Here is a 19,356-nt window from a genome sequence, read left to right as displayed (position 1 = left end):
AGGAAGTTACCTGATCCTACGGTAGGTGGGGCTTACAAGTTAATTTTGGGCATTACAGATATACATTGAATGATTTATAAAATGTTTCCTGCTGGTGATAGGTAATGATATTTGTTCATACATTTGCTGTATAAATGCCATTGAGAGCCTACTATGCTGTGATATACCGTTGCCCATACTACACTCATGCTTATACCCTAAACACTAGGTTATCTAGTTAAATTAAAAATTCTATTATTCCACACAGCAGTGCAAGAAGAGAAAATGGTAATGCAACCACTTCTGTGTAGTGTTTTGAACAGTAGGGATGTGACCAAAAGATATTGGGAGCAGAAAGACAACTCATCCATGAGAAGACACTTCTCAGAAGAATGGCCTTGTTGTCAGGGGGTTGAGTTTTGGGTATGTCAGAGCAGTCTAGACAATGACATTCAAAGCCCACAGTCCCCAGATACCTTATTTAATGTCCTTAGTGAGCATCAGAAAGAGGCAGAGATAATGGTGCGTAGATTCTAAAGCTAAACTAGATAGAGCAAAGCAGCTGCTGCCATCTTGCTTTCTGGTGGTCTCATGCCATCTCATAAAGAAATTCTGGAAGCCCTGAGGTCTCCCAAGCACAGCCCTTGCTAACCTACCAGCCACATGAATACATTACTAGACACAATACTGAATCCTGCAGCCCCAGTGAATTGGCCGCAGGCAAAGCTTTAACTGTTGTTGGTTCCTGAGGGAATCTCAGGCATTTTAAATAAGTGACTAGGATTTGTTCTTATTTGGTTTTCAGTGCTGAAATGTTTGAGGATTACGTGCTCCTCTACAATAGTTAATTTAACATTCAACACTCTAAATGTATGTCTTAGTTATACATTGCTGAACGAAACACCACGACGAAAAATCAAGTTGGGAAGGAAAGGGTTTTATTAAGCTTACACTTACTTCCACACTGCTGTTCATTATTCGAGGATATCAGGAATGAACTCTGTAGATTGTCCTGTAGCTTGTATTTTGAAGTTAATTTCACTTCTCCAAGAAGGGCTGCCTAGTCACATGCCTTCCCATTTTAATTAATAAAGGCGAGAGCCGGTGATTGGGCAGGGTAAGGGAGGTGGAGAGAGGGTCGGAGGTCAGAGGACAGGGGAGGAGCAGGAGAGAAGCTCTAAGATGGAGGTTGAGAAGGATGAATTGGATCCAGATGGGCCTTATTGGTGTTAAGTAGCTATGAACATTTAAGGATTTTATAAGTCTAATATCTCATATAGAGGGACAGTTTGCATCTTTGTCCATGTAATCTTGTTGTGTAGAGGGTTTGTGGATTGAGAATTGAATATATAAACCTGTATGAAAAGTTATCAGGTCTTAGAGTTGTGTTGGGATTTGGGGTAAAGAAACACCCCGGATGGAGACAGTAGGGTAGGCGGAGTAAAACCACCAGGAAAGGGCGTCGAGTGGATGGAGTGAGACCTTGGGGGCACCTTGGACCGAGCAATAGAGTCTGTGTGTAGGCTCTATACTAGAAGTGACACACTCGGAGTGAGACTGAGGGGCCGTATAGAGGTAAGTCTTTCCATTTTTTTATATTTACTGCAACAGAACTCAAAACAGGGCAGGATCCTGGAGGCAGGAGCTGATGTAGAGGCAATAGGAGGGATACCACTTACTGACTTGCTTTCCCTGGCTTGCTCAGCCTGCGTTCTTAAGAACCCAGGACCACCAGCCTAGGGATGGCACCACCCACCATGAGCTGGGCCTCCCCCCACTGATCACTAATTGAGAAAATACCTTACAGCTGTAAGCATAGAAGCATTTCCTCAACTGAGGCTCCTTTCTTTCTGACGACTCTAGCTTGTGTCAAGTTGATACGCAAAACCAGCCAGTACAAAGTATTTGAAGATCTAGCTGAACAACCCTGAAAAGAGAACATGTCTGGGATGAAAAGTTTCCATGTGAGGACTGGCAAGAGCTGGTTTAAAGGAGAACAGCCAGGTCAGGCAGTGTTCATCTCCTGGCTTATGTAGAGTCTTATTGATGTAAAGAGACATCATGAATAATGCCATTCTTATAAGGACAGCATTTAATTAGGGGCTGGCTTACAGGTTCAGAGGTTCAGTCCATTATCATCAAGGCAGGAGCATGGCAGCATCTAGGCAGGCATGGTGCAGGAGAAGCTGAGAGCTCTACATCTTCATCTGAAGGCTGCTAGCAGAAAACTGACTTCCAGGCAGCTAGGATCAGGGTCTAAAGCCCATGCTCACAGTGACACACCTACTCCAACAAGGCCACACCTTCTAATAGTGCCACTCCCTGGGCCAAGCATATGCAAACACCATCACATTCCCTATTCCCAGAACTGACTGTACTCTTGTTTGAGGTGGCCGTTTAGGAATAGTAGGTTGTAAGGAAAGCTTGGCCAGGGGAAAACCCTCTGAGAGATAAGAAGACAAACACGTATAATTCCAGCAAACAATGGGCAAGAACTAAGAAACTCAAGGAGAATATGCGAGCGTGAATATTAAAACAGGAGCTGGGGCGATGGTTCGTTGGCAACGTGACTTGCCATACAAGCATAAGGACTTCAGCTCAGCTCCATGGTACAAGAGCCAGGCGTTGTGGTTTGTACCTAGATTCCTAGTGCCAGAGAGTCAAACATGAGAGAACCCTGGAGTTGCCAAATTTTTGAGCTTCTGGCTCACTGAGAGACTGTCTCAAAACAAAACAGACACCACAGAAGTCCACAAGGTGGAGAATGCTAGAGAGAGAGCTGGCATAGACCTCTGGTCTCTGCACGCACACAAACACACACACACACACACAAGGAAAGATAAAACAGGATACTCTGGATCTTCATACTTCAGCTTCCCAAATACTGGAAACGCAGGGCTTCGTTATCTCCGATGAAAACAAAGATACTCAGAAAAAGTATAATAACCAAACCTTTGTTTCAAAGGTGTGTGTGTGTGGGGGGGGGGGGATGACATGATTTAACAATTCCAAAACACATCTCATCCTATAGGCTGGGTCTACAGACATAAATGGGTAAAAAGAAGCCTCATATAATTAGACCAAATGACCCAGAATTGTTCCCAAGTCAAGGAACATCTCCAGGGCTCAGGGTCATTGGTCTCTGGTCATCTGAGGAAACGCCGATGCTGACATTCCGCTGGCACCGAGCAGCCATGTTGAGGAGGAGGAAGGCAGAGATACAGACGATAACACAAAGGATAAAGAGCCCTTGGGGTGCCGGGTACCAAACTCCGGGCTGGGATATCCTCAGCCCCTCTTAGACTTTAAACTGGAAACTGTCTCATTGAGTTGCGCAGACTGCCCTTGAGTTCACTCTGCAGCCCAATCGGCCCTCAAACTCATAATCCTCCTGCCTCAGCATTTCGAGTAGCTGAGATTACAAGCCTATTTCATTAGTCCTGGCCAGCTGAGCACTTTCATTTTTTTTTAAAGATACAATTGAGAGAGGGGGATTTGAAATTTCTGCCCTGTCTCCTGTTCCTAAACCCACGTAATTGAGGTTCTCTCTTTTAAGCTAATGCACTTCTTTTGATTGACCAGTCTAGTCAGCTAGCCCTTTCCTCGTTACTCTCCTATGCGCCATTGTGTGCCTGGCCCTCAAGTCAAGTCCTGGGTGTCTACCCCGAATGCTAGGCTGAGGGCCACACCCACACAGCCTCCTTAACAGCCTAACAGTCCAGGATACACCCCATATGTGCTATTCCTGTGGCCCTCCTCCTCAAGGCAAAGACCTCTCCGTGACCCTTGACTCTCCCCTCGTTTCCCTATCTTTCCTCTCCAGCCCACCAACAAACCAATCAGCTTCCCTGTCGGTAATGGTCCAGAACCTGCGGAGTCCTCACCACTTACCTGGGTAGGCCTCCAAACACCCACTGTTCCCCAACGTGGCCTTCCCTGACCTGGGGAGAGCTGTCTTGCTCACCCGCACCGCCCCTCTGCCCATTGTTCCCCATATCCCAGATGGAAGCCTTGGGTATCTTTTACTTTCCCTTGTTTACTGTTTGTCTTCCCGTTCTGGGTCCCAGAGGGGAACACATCCTTTCTCAAATCTCCTCCCAGCCTCCGGGCAGTCAGGCAGAACTTGAAATATCTGCTAAACTTTGACCGAATGAGGCTCGGTTCCTGCTTGCAAGAGCAAGATCCAAAGGGGGAAACTGACCTCCGCCAATAAGGTGACCCCAGTGCTGTGTTAGCCAGGAAAGCAGCAGCGAGGAGGGGAAGACAAGGGAAGTGACAGGGCGGAGCAGAGATGAAGGACACCCCGGGGAACAGGGAAAAGGAGCCAACCAATAGAAGCTAAGGAAGAACAGACAAGGGATGGTCCTCCTACCCTGAGGTGTGTGGGCCTCAAAGGTGGGGGTTGGGAAAGGAGTTGCTCAATATTGGAACCAACCTTAGCTACCCCCCCCCACCCACACACAGGACACCCTGTGACTTTTCTTTCCTTTGCTAACTAGAGCCTGGTGATGACTACACATGCCACCTACCACTAAGCTCTACCTCTTCTCTATTTGAGACAAGGTCTTAACTAATTTACCCAGACAGACCTTGAACTCCCCCCCCCCCCCCCGTATGCCCCACCCCACCCCCTCCTTGAACTTTCCATCCTACTGTGGCTGGGATTGCAAACTTGGGGTACCCACTCTGTGACTTTAGCTTTAACCTGGCAAGACACCTATTGTCGTTCATACTGTGCCCCGGGGAGGGAGTAGAGCCCCTCTGCTGCCTGCTTATGATGAAGGGCTGGAGCAAAGGCATTCCACACTTCTGTCTGGAACTGCACAGATGCTGGTGGGGAGGGAGCGCAGCATGGATGATTTAACACACTCTGCTTTCGATTATCCTCGTGGAAGCCTGTATGTGTGGCCAGAATTTGGAAGAGCACTGAGTGCGCTGAAAGAATGGAAGTTCAGACAGAACGATTTCCTTCCAGCGCACGCACGGGAGGGCAGTTCACTGAGCTGTCCTGCTGGCAGGGATCATCGGAACTGAACCTTGGGTGCTAACTCAAGCTCACACCTTCTTAAGACTCAGCCTTAGCGAACAACGCTGCCTTCCAGGAGCAGGGCAAGTCAACCTTGTTCAGATGACTTCTGTAGTCAGCTCTGACGGGGGTTGGGGGAAGGTGAGGGCTCCTAAGCGATTAAGCAAGTGATTGACACAGAGGAACTCCAGCAAACACACAGTTGCAGAAATGAATTGTCTTCTCCAGGAATTTGCTTCAGTCTCAGATTCCCACATAAGAAACAGGCTAAGAGTAAGATGCTGTGAAGCAAGAACGTAGTGCCTGCGGGAAGGGGTGGGGCGGCGAATCCTTTTGCAGATTTTCCTTATCTGCCAAAGGCTACTGAAATCACTAGTCCCAGAGCACCCTGCAGCCTCGGTGACACTCCCTCCCCTTTGAAAAGTGCAACTTGTATAAATGTGCCGGTTCCTGTTTTCTGTCAATTTTTAGCAAGCGAGCAAATAAAATGTTGTTAGGAAAACCCAGATGACCCCTAAACCATCAATTGCTGACCTCTCGAAGTCCACAGTCCTTGGTAGCGCAGAGCCACCCGTGCAAGGCTCAGGGCTACGTGACTGAAGGCTCGCCACGCCCCTGGCCACCCTCGGTTGAGTTCCCAGCTGGGCCGGCTCAACAGCCTGGGAGTGGCTGCTCGACCACGCCCCACTCCCCAGGGCCCCAACTACGCTAGACCGACCAGGACGCCCATCCACGTGCAGAGTCCTTTCTGCGTGCAGAACGTGCCAGCTCGGTCCTGTGTCTGAGCCTCAGTAATTCATCCTTAGACTGTGATGGTTTAGGTGAACTTCAGACAGCCTGCAGAACTAAGATCTGAGGATATTTAGTTTTGTGAATGTTGTATTTCTAGTATGCAGATGCTAGTGGGGTCACGTCTATTAAGTGCTGTGTGTTTATTGGGGTCAACGTGCTGATTTAATTTTGTTGCCTGTTTTTTTTTTTTTAATGTAATCTCAACTCCGGTGTTTAAATCAAAGTTTACTGAGATGTAGGGGCAGAGGAACATCCCCGTGTGGTTGACACATAACTTGGAACTGTCATAGTTCCTGGATCAGTTACATCTCTTACAACTGAGAACATTCCTGTAATTTCTTTTATAATACTAGTCAGGATTTTTATTAATGGGATTCACTTTTGAATGAGAACAGTTAGGGAAGAAATGTTTGAGGATCTCTCTTTTTAGGCAACTTTCAAGGAAGGCTCCGGTTCCTAACCTTAAACAAACCAAAAGGGTAAAGTGATGTTATCTTTTCCTGTCAGGATAATAAACTGGGCTTTCTGTTTTCCTGGTCTTTTGCAAGCAGTGACACTTGAGAAGTTTCTCACCAGCAGGTTTCTGTCCCCTGCCTGAAAATTGTCTGACTGACACGAACCTAAATACGGCTGAGGGCACAGGGGTGGGGGTGGAGACCTCCCCAGTTATACTGTGTCCTGAGCCAGCCAGCAGAACCAGGGCTATAGATTTGATTCCTCCTCCCCCCTCCCACCCTTGGAGATAAAAATCTCAGGTCTTGTACACTTTAGGGTGACCTACAAGCCCGAGACCCAAGGCTACAGGATTTAGGAAATCTTGATTCTTTTGTTCTTGTTGTTGATGAAGTTACAGTGCTTTCTCCTTTCCAGTTAAACCATGGCTTATTTGCAGCTTCTAAAAAATGGTGAAAAGGCTCGGGAGGAGTGAAGTTTGTCAGCATCGACTTTCTATCTCTGAAGTTTGGACAACATTAAAGGAACCCGAGGAACGAAGGTCACACTGTTGACTGGGCTCGGGAAGAGTGGAGGTGGCTGCCGGAGATAGTCCCATCTGCAGAACCTCTTCTTGCCTCCAGTTTGCCTCACTGCAGCCTTGGTTAGTTGACATGTTTCTTTCCGTTTCATATTCTCATGATGATGTCTGAGTCAGCAACGGCCCACAGAGAAGGTCATGGTCCGGAAAGAATGCATAATGAACCCTATATCCCAGTGACGTCATAGCCGCCATGACAGCAAAGCACAATAACTTGCAGCAATGATGATGCCAGTGAGACTGCTGTGTCACCATTTGTGTGAAAGTACACAGACGACACAGAAGGCTTGGCAACTGTAACAGTGTTGCTGGTTCATACACTTTTTTCTGCACTATATGCTTTTTTGTTCCTATTTCAGGGTGTATTCCAAAGACAAAGGCGGGTGTCAGATGGCTTTATTAGTACTATATTACTATATATTATATATGGTATATACATATACTATATACAATTATATATCATATACTATATATATAACACACTGTGCTATATTAGTGCTGGTCTCACATATCTCTGATTAGCCACATCTGTGCACTGCAAAAAGGATCCGCCTGGCATGACCTGCCTGTTCCGGCCAGGCCGGCATCAGCACAATGATGGAAGTGTCTAAGGATGCATCTCTCAGACTGATCATGAAGCAAAACAGGACTGGAAACGTGCCTCAAACGAAATGGCCAATGATTAGAAAGCACTGGCCCCTAAGCCCCGCTGCCTGAACGCCTGCAAGACTGGGTTCTCTTGACTGAGCCGTCATATCTGAGTTCTTGTGAAGAACTGACTCATAGAAACTGGCCAGCAGTGGATCACGGTCTAAATCAAGCCATGTCAGCCACTTTGGTACCACGTGAGCTGCATTCTCCCTGCAACTATAGCATGGCTTTCAAATAACTCTCGTTATTCAAGTTGGCTTTATTCTGTGAAGTTATGAATATGGACTGTCCAAATGCTGGATACTATGTTAGGGAAAATACAAACTTTAGTTTCCTGTGTCATATCTTTGTCAATTATCAATTTATTCCTTCCCCCCCCCCCCAAGACAGGGTTTCTTTGTATAGCCCTAGAACCAGCTCTTTAGACCAGACTGGCCTCACAGAGATGGTCCTCTACACTGGGATGAAAGGTGCATGCCACCACCACCCGGCTATCAATATATAGTTCTATTTTATGTGTGTTTCTATTTGAAGACATTCCTCTTAACATGAGTTGTTGCCTCATTAAAGGAGACTCAGGCAGGTTTGGCGTTACATACCGGGAGTGGGGAGCAATCAGAAAGGTCAGGAGTTCAAGGCCATCCTCAACTAACTGTATACCAAGTTCAAAGCCAGCCTGGCCTACATGACTCTCTGTCTCATAAATGAGAATAGAGGTGCATACATACATAATAGGTATATAAGATTTCTGCCCAGTTGGGCTGGAGAGATGGCTCAGTGATTAAAGGCCTGATTGTTCTTGCCAAGATCCTGAGTTCAATTCCCAGCACCCACATGGTGGCTCACAACCATCTGTAACAGGATCTGATGCCCTCTTCCGATGTGTCTGAAGATAGTGACAGTGTACTCACATATATACAATAAATAAAACCTTTAATTTAAAAAAATGCCCAGTAGCACCCGAAACTCAGATTTTGTTCACAAAGTACATCACAGTAACAGTCTTAGTCTTTCATGGGTAAGTAGCATTTCAGAGCGGGGAGGTGGGGTAGGGCATTCTAAGAAAACCCAGAAATGCCACAACATAAAAATCAAAAGGCACTAACTAGAAACAGTTGCACGTGAAAACAGCACTTACTTATAATATGATGTTGAGACAGAACTTGCTGTGTTATTGGCCACTGGGACCATGGAAGTCAGGAATCTCAAAATTTTCACTGCTTTCCACATACACTCTGATGCCCATCAGAAACCTCCGTTATTCTTTTAAAAGATGTATTATTTTATTTTATGTTCATGAGTGTTTTGCTTGCATGTAGGTGCCTGGTTTGACTAAGGGCCAAAGAGGACATCGGCGTCCCTCAAACTGGAGTTATGGACAGTTGTGAACTGCCGTGGGGATGCTGGGATTTGAACTCAGGACCTCTGAAAGATCAGTTAACTGCTCTTAACCGCTGGGCCATCTCTCTCACCTTCACTTTGGGTATTAACTGAGGAGCTTAGAAATACATTTTAGGGAGCAGGCAAATTTGCAAGAGAAGAATCCACAGACATAGCAGAGTAGTCATAGGTTTAACAGAGCTGGATGGGATGAAGGGTAAAATCTCTACCACATGCCCATTGCTAAATAATGCTCACTAACCTTTCCTCTGCAATATGTTCTGCTTTCTCCACGGCTCTCCCATGGAAAACGCAAACCTAAGTCAGTTACTGGGGTCAGGAAACGGGGAACTCGGGTGATTGTTATTCTCCAGTCTGTGCAGCTAAACTCACTTTCTTTCCTTCTCAGGGTTTCTGTCATTCATTCAGCAAACATTTCTCTAGTGCGCTCTGGGTTGCATGAATTTGTGTGCTGAGTGTTGTCATTGAGGGCCAGCCAGTTTTCAACAGAAACAGTATTACTTAGTGCTGTAGTAGTTAGGATTTCTAGTGCCGTGATAACACCACCGTGACCAAAAAGCAAGTTGGGGAGGAAAGGGTTTATTTAGCTTACACTTCCAAATTATCCCTGGAGGAAGTCGGGACAGGAATTCAAATAAGGCTGGATCCTGGAGGCAGGCACTGACAATGTACAGGCCATGGAAAAGTGCTGCTTACTGGCTGTTTACCGGCTTGCTCACTCTGCTTTCTTACAGAACCCAGGACCACCAGCCCAGGGATGGCACCACCCACAAGGAGCCCTCCCCCATTTATCACTAATTGAGAAAATGCCTTACAGCTGGGTCTCATGGAGGCATTTCCTCAATGGAGGCTCTTTCCTCTCTGATGACTCCAGCTTGTGTCAAGTTGACACAAAAGCAGCCAGTACACTTAGTGTTCAGAACAGAAGCCACGAGGCAGAGGTTCTTGACCTGTGGGTCATGATCCCTTTGGGGGATCAAAGAATCCTTTCACAGGGGTCACCTAAGACCATCAGAAGGCACACACATTTGCACTGCAATTCATAACAGTAGCAAAATTATAGTTACATAGTAGCAATGAAAACAAGCTTATGGTTGGAAGTCAGCACAACACGTAGGAAGGGTGAACATCCTTATCACAGAGAAAGAAGAAAAGACTCAGCTTGGCTTACAGCCTGGGTGATAAGACTTCGAAGCTAAATGTTTTAAACACTTTGCTTGGACGCTTTCCATGTCCAGAAAGGACTTCACCACAGTGAAGTAGAAGTAAAAACCAGAAGAGGGCTGGAGAGATGGCTCAGCAGTTCAGAGCACCGGTTGCTCTTTTGGAAAATCTGAAATAAGTTCCCTGAACCCACATGGAGCCTCAAAACTGTCAGTAGCTGCAGTCCCAGGGACTGAACACTCTCTTCTGACTTCCTTACTCACTGCACACTGTGGTGCACATAATACATACATACATACATACATACATACATACATACATACATACATACATACATAAAACATGCATACAAACACTCATACACATAAATCTAAATTAATAAATATTTTTAAAAGCCAAGAGGAAATAGTTCTTCAGGGTAGGGCAACAAGGTCAAAGAAACAATGTGATACAAGCAACTGACCATGGGGATTGAAAAAAAAAGGCAGAGAGAGTGTGTATATGTGTGCGCACACACATATGTGTGTGTAGTGGTGCTGTCTCTGACCTGGCTGAATGTGGGGTCTGGAGCCTGTGTTTTGAAGAACAGATGAAATGCTTAAGCAGCTAGTCCCTGCCTCTGCTCTCCCACCCTCTCTGATCAAAATGTGTTGAATTTGCATTGAGTCATTAAGCATCTCAGCATTTATTTTTTTCTGACATCTGGTTATATCCAAAGAAAGAAGCTGAAGTAGCAAGAAAAGGAAATGGACTGAGACTTTGAAAGGCAGTTTCTTGGGAGATCCCTCCTTGCCCAGCCCCCAAGACAGACTGTGTTTTGTGCTAGTCACCGAGGGATGACTCTAGACCTTAGCAATATTAGGCTGTGTGGAGGAGGAGGGATGGATGTAAAGGCATGGCCAGGAATTTTTTTCAGGAAACAGTGTGGTCCACCCTAGCCAGGAACAAGTGAGACCTTTATTTCTACAGAGAAGGCCAGAGGTGATTTCATCCTGGAAGGCTGTCAAAGCTCCTGTCCACCACCCCACAAAAATATTCCAGCAATTCCCACATTCTTAAGAACAAAAACTCATGGTTCTGCTAAGCCTTTCTGCAGAGCTGTGTACCTGAAGTCCTTTCTGACTCACCCCGATTTATGTCCTCAAGTTGACTCTCTCTCTCTCTTACTCTCTTTCCTTTTAATAGTATTTTTCAAGACAGGGTTTTTCTGTGTAGCTCTGGCTGTCCTGGGATTTGCTCTGTAGATCATACTGGCCTCCAACTCAGAGATATACCTGCCTCTGTCCCCTGAGTGCTGGGATTAAAGATGTACATAATCACTGTCTAGCTAAGGTGACATTTTTCCCTGTGTTCCTTGACGAGGAGACTGAAAGGTTCAGATAGATGAAGAAACTACATACAGTCCCATAACCCTGATTCCATGTGACCTTTCCAAGAATCATGTTCTCTTTGCTCTAACTGTAAGCATTTCATGTTTATGGAAGGCCTGGCTATGTGTTAACATCAAGTAATAGTGGTAAGGAGCTTGAGGAGCCTTCGTATTATCTTTCATAATTCCTCTACTAATTTATCTTTCTGCCAAGTACATAGCATTTCTTGTCTTGAACATATTCACCAGCATTTGCTATTTACTTTCATCTTATATAGTAGCCCAACTAACTGGGGTGGGATGGAGCTAACCCAGGGTCTTGTGGCTGCTAAGGAATAGCGAGCCACATCCCTAGTCTCTCTTAGTAGCTTAATTTCAATTTTCATGATGGCTGGATGTTTTTCAGATATTTATTGGTCATTTGTGTTTCTTCCTTTGCAGTGCCTGTTCAAATCGTTTCTTTATTCTTAAACTGGATTGCTTGTTTTTATTGCTGTTATCTTTTAATTCTTTAAACATTGTAGCTATTTACTATCTATCAGATGAAAGGCTGGCAGAGGCGTTCTCCTGTTCTGTAGCCGGTTTGCTGCTTTCCTATTGTGTGCAGAAGGTTTTTAGTTTAATGTACTACCACATTTATCAATTTGTGATTTTTGTTTCCTGTGCCTTTGGGGTCCTATCCAGAAAAATATCCTCATATGTTTTCCTTTCGTCATTTCAGGGTTACGGGTCTTACAGAAAACTCTTTCATCCATCTTGAGCTATTTTTGGACCGCATGAGAGATAAAGGCCAAATTGTAGTTTGCTTCTGGATACACACTTTACACAGCCTCTTTCTCCCTTCATTATGGCAACCAAATGGACACTGGCCACTGTCCCAGATTTGCAAAATGACAAAGATGAAAGGGTGGGAAAGGGTCTTTACTCAGGAAGTGCAGTGTCAGGAAGCAGGGTGCTCAGGAAATTGCAAGCCATATGTTTCCTGTCCACACACCAATGTCTGGGGTAGCTGAAGAGTTTAAAGGTAGCCGTCTCAAAGGAGCCAGCGAGATGGCTCAGTGAGTAGGGAACCTGAAGGCCTGAGTCTGGCCCACCTGGTAGAGCAAGAAAACTGCCTCCAGTAATGTCGTTTAACTGACATACAAGTACCATACTACATCATACTTAGACAGACAGAAAGACACACAATAATTATTTTAAAGGCATTTTTAATGAACTTTTAAAATTCTTTGAACTTAGTTTTCTATTTGTGAGCTCTGTGTCTTGGGACTTTGTCACTTTTTCCTTGCTGAGCTTGAAGCCTCGTGCATGCTAGGAAGGTAGACTTATGGTTTTTTTTTTTTTTTTTTTTTTTTTTTTTTTCTTTTTTAAGGATAGAATGAAAAAGGAAATGAGGAGTCAGTTAAGGTATCATGTACCTGCCTGGACACACAGGGCTAGTGCCCTTATCCCACAACCAAGCAATCGAGTCCACAAAATCAACTGTTATCTTCCTATTGGGAAGGCTGAGCCCGGAAGATGCATCGCTTCATCAAAGCCACAGATGAGTGGGGTCTTAATTCTAGGCAGGGAGGAATGTACTTGCTCAGTGTTTGGAGATGAAGCTGTTGGATCTGGAAAGAAAAAAAGGATGAAGGAGGAACATCCAACAACAATGCCTTAAAAATCCTTCTCCTAATTCAAAGTTCTCTCAAGGCTCCACTATTCTTATCTCTGGAGTAAAACCATGTTTAGGTTTTGAGAAGATACTTAGAATCCAGTTTCCTCCCTAACTCCTGCACCTTCCATTCAGAAACCATTTCGCAAGCCTGTGAACATCTTTTGTTTTCCTAATAGATGGAGGCTCCCAGTTTGTTTTTTAAGATTTTTTTAAAGGATTTATTTATTTATTTATTCATTATATAAATGAATAAATTTATATTCAGACACACCAGAAGAAGACATCAGATCTCATTACAGACGGTTGTGAGCCACCATGTGGGTGTTGAGAATTGAACTCAGAACCTTGGCAACAACAATCAGAGCTCTTAACCACTGAGCCATCTCTTCAGCCCTGGAGATTTCTAGTTTGCAAAAACTGCATCTGATGTTCACTGTGTTACCTTGTCACTCCTCACAAACAGCAGGAGTTGGTGTTTGCTGGGTCCCTGCTGGAATTTGAGTGTTTCCTCCCAACGAGCAGATATGTCACTTAAATGGTGAAAAGAAGTCTCATGCAGGACTGGCAGAATTAATACTGTGCATATGAATATATTGCCAAGAGAAGTCTGCAGATTTAGTGCAATCCCATCAAAATTTCAATGACAGTCTTCACAGAGATAGAAAGAAAAAAAAAAAACCCTGAAGTTCATATGCAAGCATAAAAGCCCAGACTAGTTCAAATAGTCCTGAATAAGAAAAGGAGGGGTGGACCTATCACAATACCTAATTTCAACTTTTACTACAGTCTGAAGAAGCACAATGCTGGCCCAAAACAGCCCATTAGAACAGACCATTGGAATAGAACCATTAGGAATGACCGTTAGAACAGAACAGAAGACCCAGAAATAAATTTGAGCATTTACATGGGCAGTTCCAAACAAAGAGGTTAAAAACATATAGTAAATAAAATGGAGCTGGAAAACTCACCATCTGCATGTAAAGAGTGAATGTAGACCCACATGTCCCAGCCTAAACAAAACCCAGCTCAAGGTGGATCAACGACCTTAACCGAGACTGGAAAGTTTGAAACTTCTAAAGACAAACAAGGAAGCATTTCAAAATACAAAAATGGGCTCAGGAAGTATGTTTCTGTTTCTGTGAAGATACCAAGACCACACCTCTTTTTTTTTTTTTTTTTTTTTTTTTTTTTTTTTTTGATTCAATAAAGTTTTATTTTCCCAAATGTACAGCCGAGTAAACCTGTTCATGCGTCTTTACCAGCAGCTGGGGCATCTCCACCCTTTGTGTTTCTGGTGTAAATGACTTGGGCTCTGTGCTTTGAAACCAGCTTGATAAGCCCTTTACTAAGTAGTTCCTGAAGGGCTGCCCTGGCCAAGGAACCTGAATCTCGGTCTCTCGGAGACCACGGCTGGAGTAATAACTTATAGTTGGGAACTTCCTTACAGAGTTCGTCGTATGTAGCTTTGTCAAACAGGATGAGATTGTTCAGCTTGTCCCTTTGCCTTTGGACCACTTCTCTTTGGTCTTCCCACCAGATTTATTTGCTGGGTCTTTGTCTATTTTTTTGGCCTAATTTCCGGCATCTTTCTCCTTGTTGTTGTTTCTGGGCAGCATGGCGAAGCTCAGAGAGTAGTATGGACCACAGCAGCCTCACTAAGACGTGGGAAGAAAAAATTGCCACAGAAGCTCTTATAAAGACTAAGATTTAATTAATAAAGGATGGCTTACAGTGTCAGAGGTTTAGTCCATAATCATCATGGTGGGAAGCATGCAGTGTCCAGGCAGACATGGTGCTGGAGGAGCTGAGAGTTCTATGTCTTGATCCACTGAGAACAAACGAAGACTGTATCACACTGGGCTTATCCTGAGCATATATAACCTGCTCACCTCCACAGTGACACACGTCCTCTAATCAGGCCACACCTCCTAACAGTGCCCCTCCCTAAGCATGTGAGTCTATGGGGTCATCACTATTCAAACCACCACGAGTAACAAGGCTTGATAACCGTACTGTAGAAATCAATACACTTCCCAGTAACAAAGGAAACTGTGAACACGAGGAAGAGAGTTTGCTAGCTGATCACTTGACAAAGGGTTAATATTCACAATATAGCTCTCTAGGCATAGTAATGCATGACTTTAATCCTAGCACTCAGGAGGCCGAGGCAGGCACATCTCTGAATTTGAGGCCACCCTGGTCTACAGAGCAAATTCCAGGACAGCTAGGGCTACACAGCGAAATCCTGTTTTGTTTTGTTTTGTTTTGTTTTGAGATAGGGTTTCTTTGTGTAGCCTTTGCTGCCCTAGACTAGCTCTGTAGACCAGGCTGTTCTCGAACTGACAGAGATGTGATTGACTCTGCCTTCTTAGTGCTGGGGTTAAAGCCTTACACTAGGAGCACCGCCTGGCTCGAAACCCTGCCTTAAAAACCAAAATAGAAACCAACCAACCAACCAAGCAAATGTAGACTATAAAGAGCTTAAGAGTGAGTGAGCAAGCAAGAGAGAGAGAGAGAGAGAGAGAGAGAGAGAGAGAGAGAGAGAGAGAGAGAGAGAGAGAGAGAGAGAGAATAATCCAGTCAACAAATGAGTGATACAATTTAATGCATTACATCTGAAAGAAGAAACAATAAATTCATGTTTTAAAAGCCCAATTTCAGGAATAGGCTCTCTCTTTCAGAGTGGGTGGCCACTGAAACCTGGAACCCTGCAGACTTTGTCAGTGTTCTTGGATGCTCTCCATGGTAAGTTCCTCTTGCCACATACATGACATGACTCCACATACATGAAGGTGGAAGAAGCAGGCTAGTACTGACCTCCCTTTCTTCCAGCTTTGTTTCTACTAGCTAGCTGTCATAATACTGGGGTACACAATCTGGAGGACGAAGGTCAACCAGCAGTGTTACCCAGCTGTGAACCCCCCGAGGGCTGCAGTCATAGCAGCATGAACATCAAATGAGTAACCACCCTGTGCTGAGAGTTTTGTGTCAACTTGATACAAGCTGGTCATTTGAGAGAAGGGAACCCCAATTAAAAAAACAAAAAGCCTCTTTAAGATCAGGTTCTAGGCAGGCCTAGATCTAGTAAGGCATTTTTTCTTAGAGATTGCTAAGGGAGTACCCAATCCATTGTGGGTTGTCATCCCTGGGCTGGTGGCCCTGGGTTCTATAAGAAAGCAGGAGGAGCAAACCAGCAAGCAGCCCTCCCTCAATGCCCCTGCTATCATTGCAGCAGGCACACGATCCGTGCAAGGCCAAGCCAGAAATTCCAACATGGAGAAAGAAGGTGGGCAGAAAGTCTGACTCTTGGCCAGGAAGGTGCTGGCAATTGTTGGTGCTGTGAGAGAGCCAGTGTTCTCTAAGACTCCTTGTAAGTAGATCACATTCTAGTGAACGAGCCTCCATTCAAGATTATCTGTGAATTGCTGACTGGCCTTTAAGGGTTTAAAAATAAAGAGGGACAGAATCCTGAAAAGATAAAAGTGGAATACGGATCTGGGAAGAGTGTGGGGGAAGTGGCAAATGTGATCAAAACACATAGTATGAAATTCTCAAAGAATTAATATGTTTTCTTTTTCTTTTACTTGTTTTACTCTCTTCCTTCTTTCTGTTTTTCTTAGCCTCAGCTGTCTTGGAACTCACCGTGTAGACCACACTGGCCTCAAACCACACGGATTCTTCTGCCTGTGGGGGTTAAAGGCCTGCGCCACCATCACCCGGCAACACAAGTTTTTAAATACATAAAAATCCATTTGTGTCTTTACACATGAGAACTGTGTTTTGGTCCCTGGTCATTGTCCTCAGAGTAGCTATTGTCCATTGGCAAGGACAGAGCTGGGAGTGGAGAGAAATGTGACCTTACACATTGGTAAGACTGTGAATTAGTGCAGCTACTGCAGAAACCGCTGTGGATGTTCCCTGGAGCCCTAATATCAGAGTTACAGTGTGATTCCTGGGTGACACTCCTACAACGAAGTCAGCATCACCCCGAGACAACGGCACCCCATGTTTATCACAGAACTGTCAAGTTAGAGAATGGCCATGTACCCATCAGCAGATGAAAGGGAAGCAAGGTGGTAGATGTGTACACATAACAGACTATGATTTAGCCATAAAAGGAAATAGAGTAATGTCATCGGTAAGGAAACAGATAGGACTGGGAGACGTCAGGTCAAGTGAAGTAAAGCCTGACTCAGAAAGACGAACATTGCATGTTTCATTTCATATGGAAATTTGAACTCCAAAAAAAATTCAAATTAAAAAAATTCAAGAATTAAACATTTTAGACATAGAAACAGAAAAGCACTATTAATAGGAAGAGGACCAGTGGGAGAAAAACAGGACACAGGAAGGTAATGAGAGTTGATAAGAGGATTCCATGCATGTCTGAAGATATGACAACATTATTGTAAACAATTAGCAACAGTGAGAATTTGCGTGCATATATGTGAGTTCATGTATGTGTGTGTACGCATGTGTACATGTGTGCTCACATATGTGATGTATAGGTGCACATGGAAGCAGGCAGTCCATGTCAGGTCTCTTCTTTAACTACTTTTCACCTTATTTTTATTTAAGACGAGCTTTTACATTTCTTTATTTACTTTGTGTGCTCACACATATGTTTGGGCTCACACAGGCTACCACACATTGTGTGGAGGTTAGAGGACAAATCTCAGGAGTCAATTCTCATTTCCCAACATGTGAGTTTCAGGACTACAACTCAGGTCAAACTTGGTAGCAAATGCCTTTTCCTGTTTAGCCACCTCATAAGTATTTCCTCTCTCCCTCCCTCTCCCCCCTCATCTGTGTATGTATGTATGTATGTATGTATGTATGTATGTATGTATGTATGTGTGTGTGTGTATGTATGTATATACACATAGGTGTTTCTACTGTGTACACATAGGCGTTTTTACTGTGAAGGCCCCAGGACGATCGGTCACCGGTGTTGTACCTCCTTCAATGAGGACTAGTCTCTCAAACTCAGAGCTTGCTGATATGGCTGGTCCAGCTGTCTAGCTTCCTCTGCTTGATTCCCATCTCAGCCTTCTGAAGCTGGAATTACAGGCAAATCTCCTTGCCTACTCCACTTTACACTGGTTCTAGAGATCTGATTTCTAGTTTTCAACAATTGTGTAGCAAGTGGTTTAACCACTGAGCCAACTCTCCAGCTCCCACCTTATTTCTTGAGACAATTTCTTCACCGAACCCAGAGTTTGCCTATGTGGCTGGATTGGTGGGTCTGAGAGCCCTAAGGATGCTTTTGTTTCACCTCCTGAGATGTCAAGCCTATGCTGCCAAACGAGGCTTTTTTACATAGATGCTGGAGATTTGAACTCTTCTCTTCACAGTCACGGAGCAAGGCACTTTGCCCACTGAACAACCTCAAAAGCCTCACTGATAAAGTTTGAAGAGAAGTCAGGACTTTAATACTTCAGTGTGGCTGTGTTGGGAGGTGAGTTTAGTGAAAGGTGTTTTGGGCATGGTGTGGAGCCCCCCATTTGAGACAGATTAATGCCTTTCTCACAGGACTGGCCCAGTACATTGGAGTTTGGGCCCTCTTCTTCTCTGCTCTCTCCTCTTTAACAACCAGGCAAATCCTAGTACAGGCTCTCGGACCACCCAGCCTCCCTAACCAAACATTTTGTGTGAGCTCTTCTTTTCCATTCCCTCAACACAAGTGCATGAAGGAGGAAAGAAGTGTTTTCACTCATGGTTTCAGAAGCTTCTGTCTGTCACAGCAGGGAAGGACAGCGGCTCCCATCCTCACAGCTGAGGAGCAGAAATCAGCATGGTTCTGCTGGTTCATTTTCTTCTTCAGCCTTGGTTCCGTTAGGGTTCCCAGCCTTTGATGCTTCAGCTCATATTCAGGGAGCTGGACTGCATCCCCTTTAGTGAATCTCCTCTGGAGCCTCCCAGACACACCCTGCCGTGTACCTCACTATCTCCAGGGTGTGTCTGAATTCGATCCTGTTGACAAGACTCAGTGTCATCCTTGGGCCTTCTATAAATCAGCCAGTCTCAAGCATGCTGTAGCAGCAACAGGAGATGGGCTAAGGCACTGTCTTACAAAGAGAAAAACAAATAAATAAAACTTTCTTCTTTAGCAGCTCTAGATCATGAGCCTGTAGCTGGTAACTTTCAAGGCAACAAACGGTGTATTTTTCTTTCTTTATCCTTCCGAGAAGGCTCATGTCACAGCAGGGTTTCTGCATCCTGGTCCTCACATTTACAAAACTCTAAAAATATGCCAGATACCATATCAGGTACTGGGGGAT

The 19,356-nt window shown here is 44.6% G+C and overlaps 1 pseudogene across 1 annotated transcript; it reads right to left on the bottom strand.

Moving 5' to 3' along the window:
* Positions 1-14,320: 14,320 nt before the first annotated feature.
* On the bottom strand, positions 14,321-14,691 carry LOC308429904 (small ribosomal subunit protein eS25-like; annotated as a pseudogene). The gene has a single exon. The product of its transcript is annotated as a small ribosomal subunit protein eS25-like (transcript).
* Positions 14,692-19,356: the final 4,665 nt, after the last annotated feature.

This window comes from Micromys minutus (genome assembly GCF_963924665.1).
Source record: "Micromys minutus genome assembly, chromosome: 14".
NCBI lineage: Eukaryota > Metazoa > Chordata > Mammalia > Rodentia > Muridae > Micromys > Micromys minutus.
This window is presented reverse-complemented; position numbering and strand designations above follow the sequence as displayed.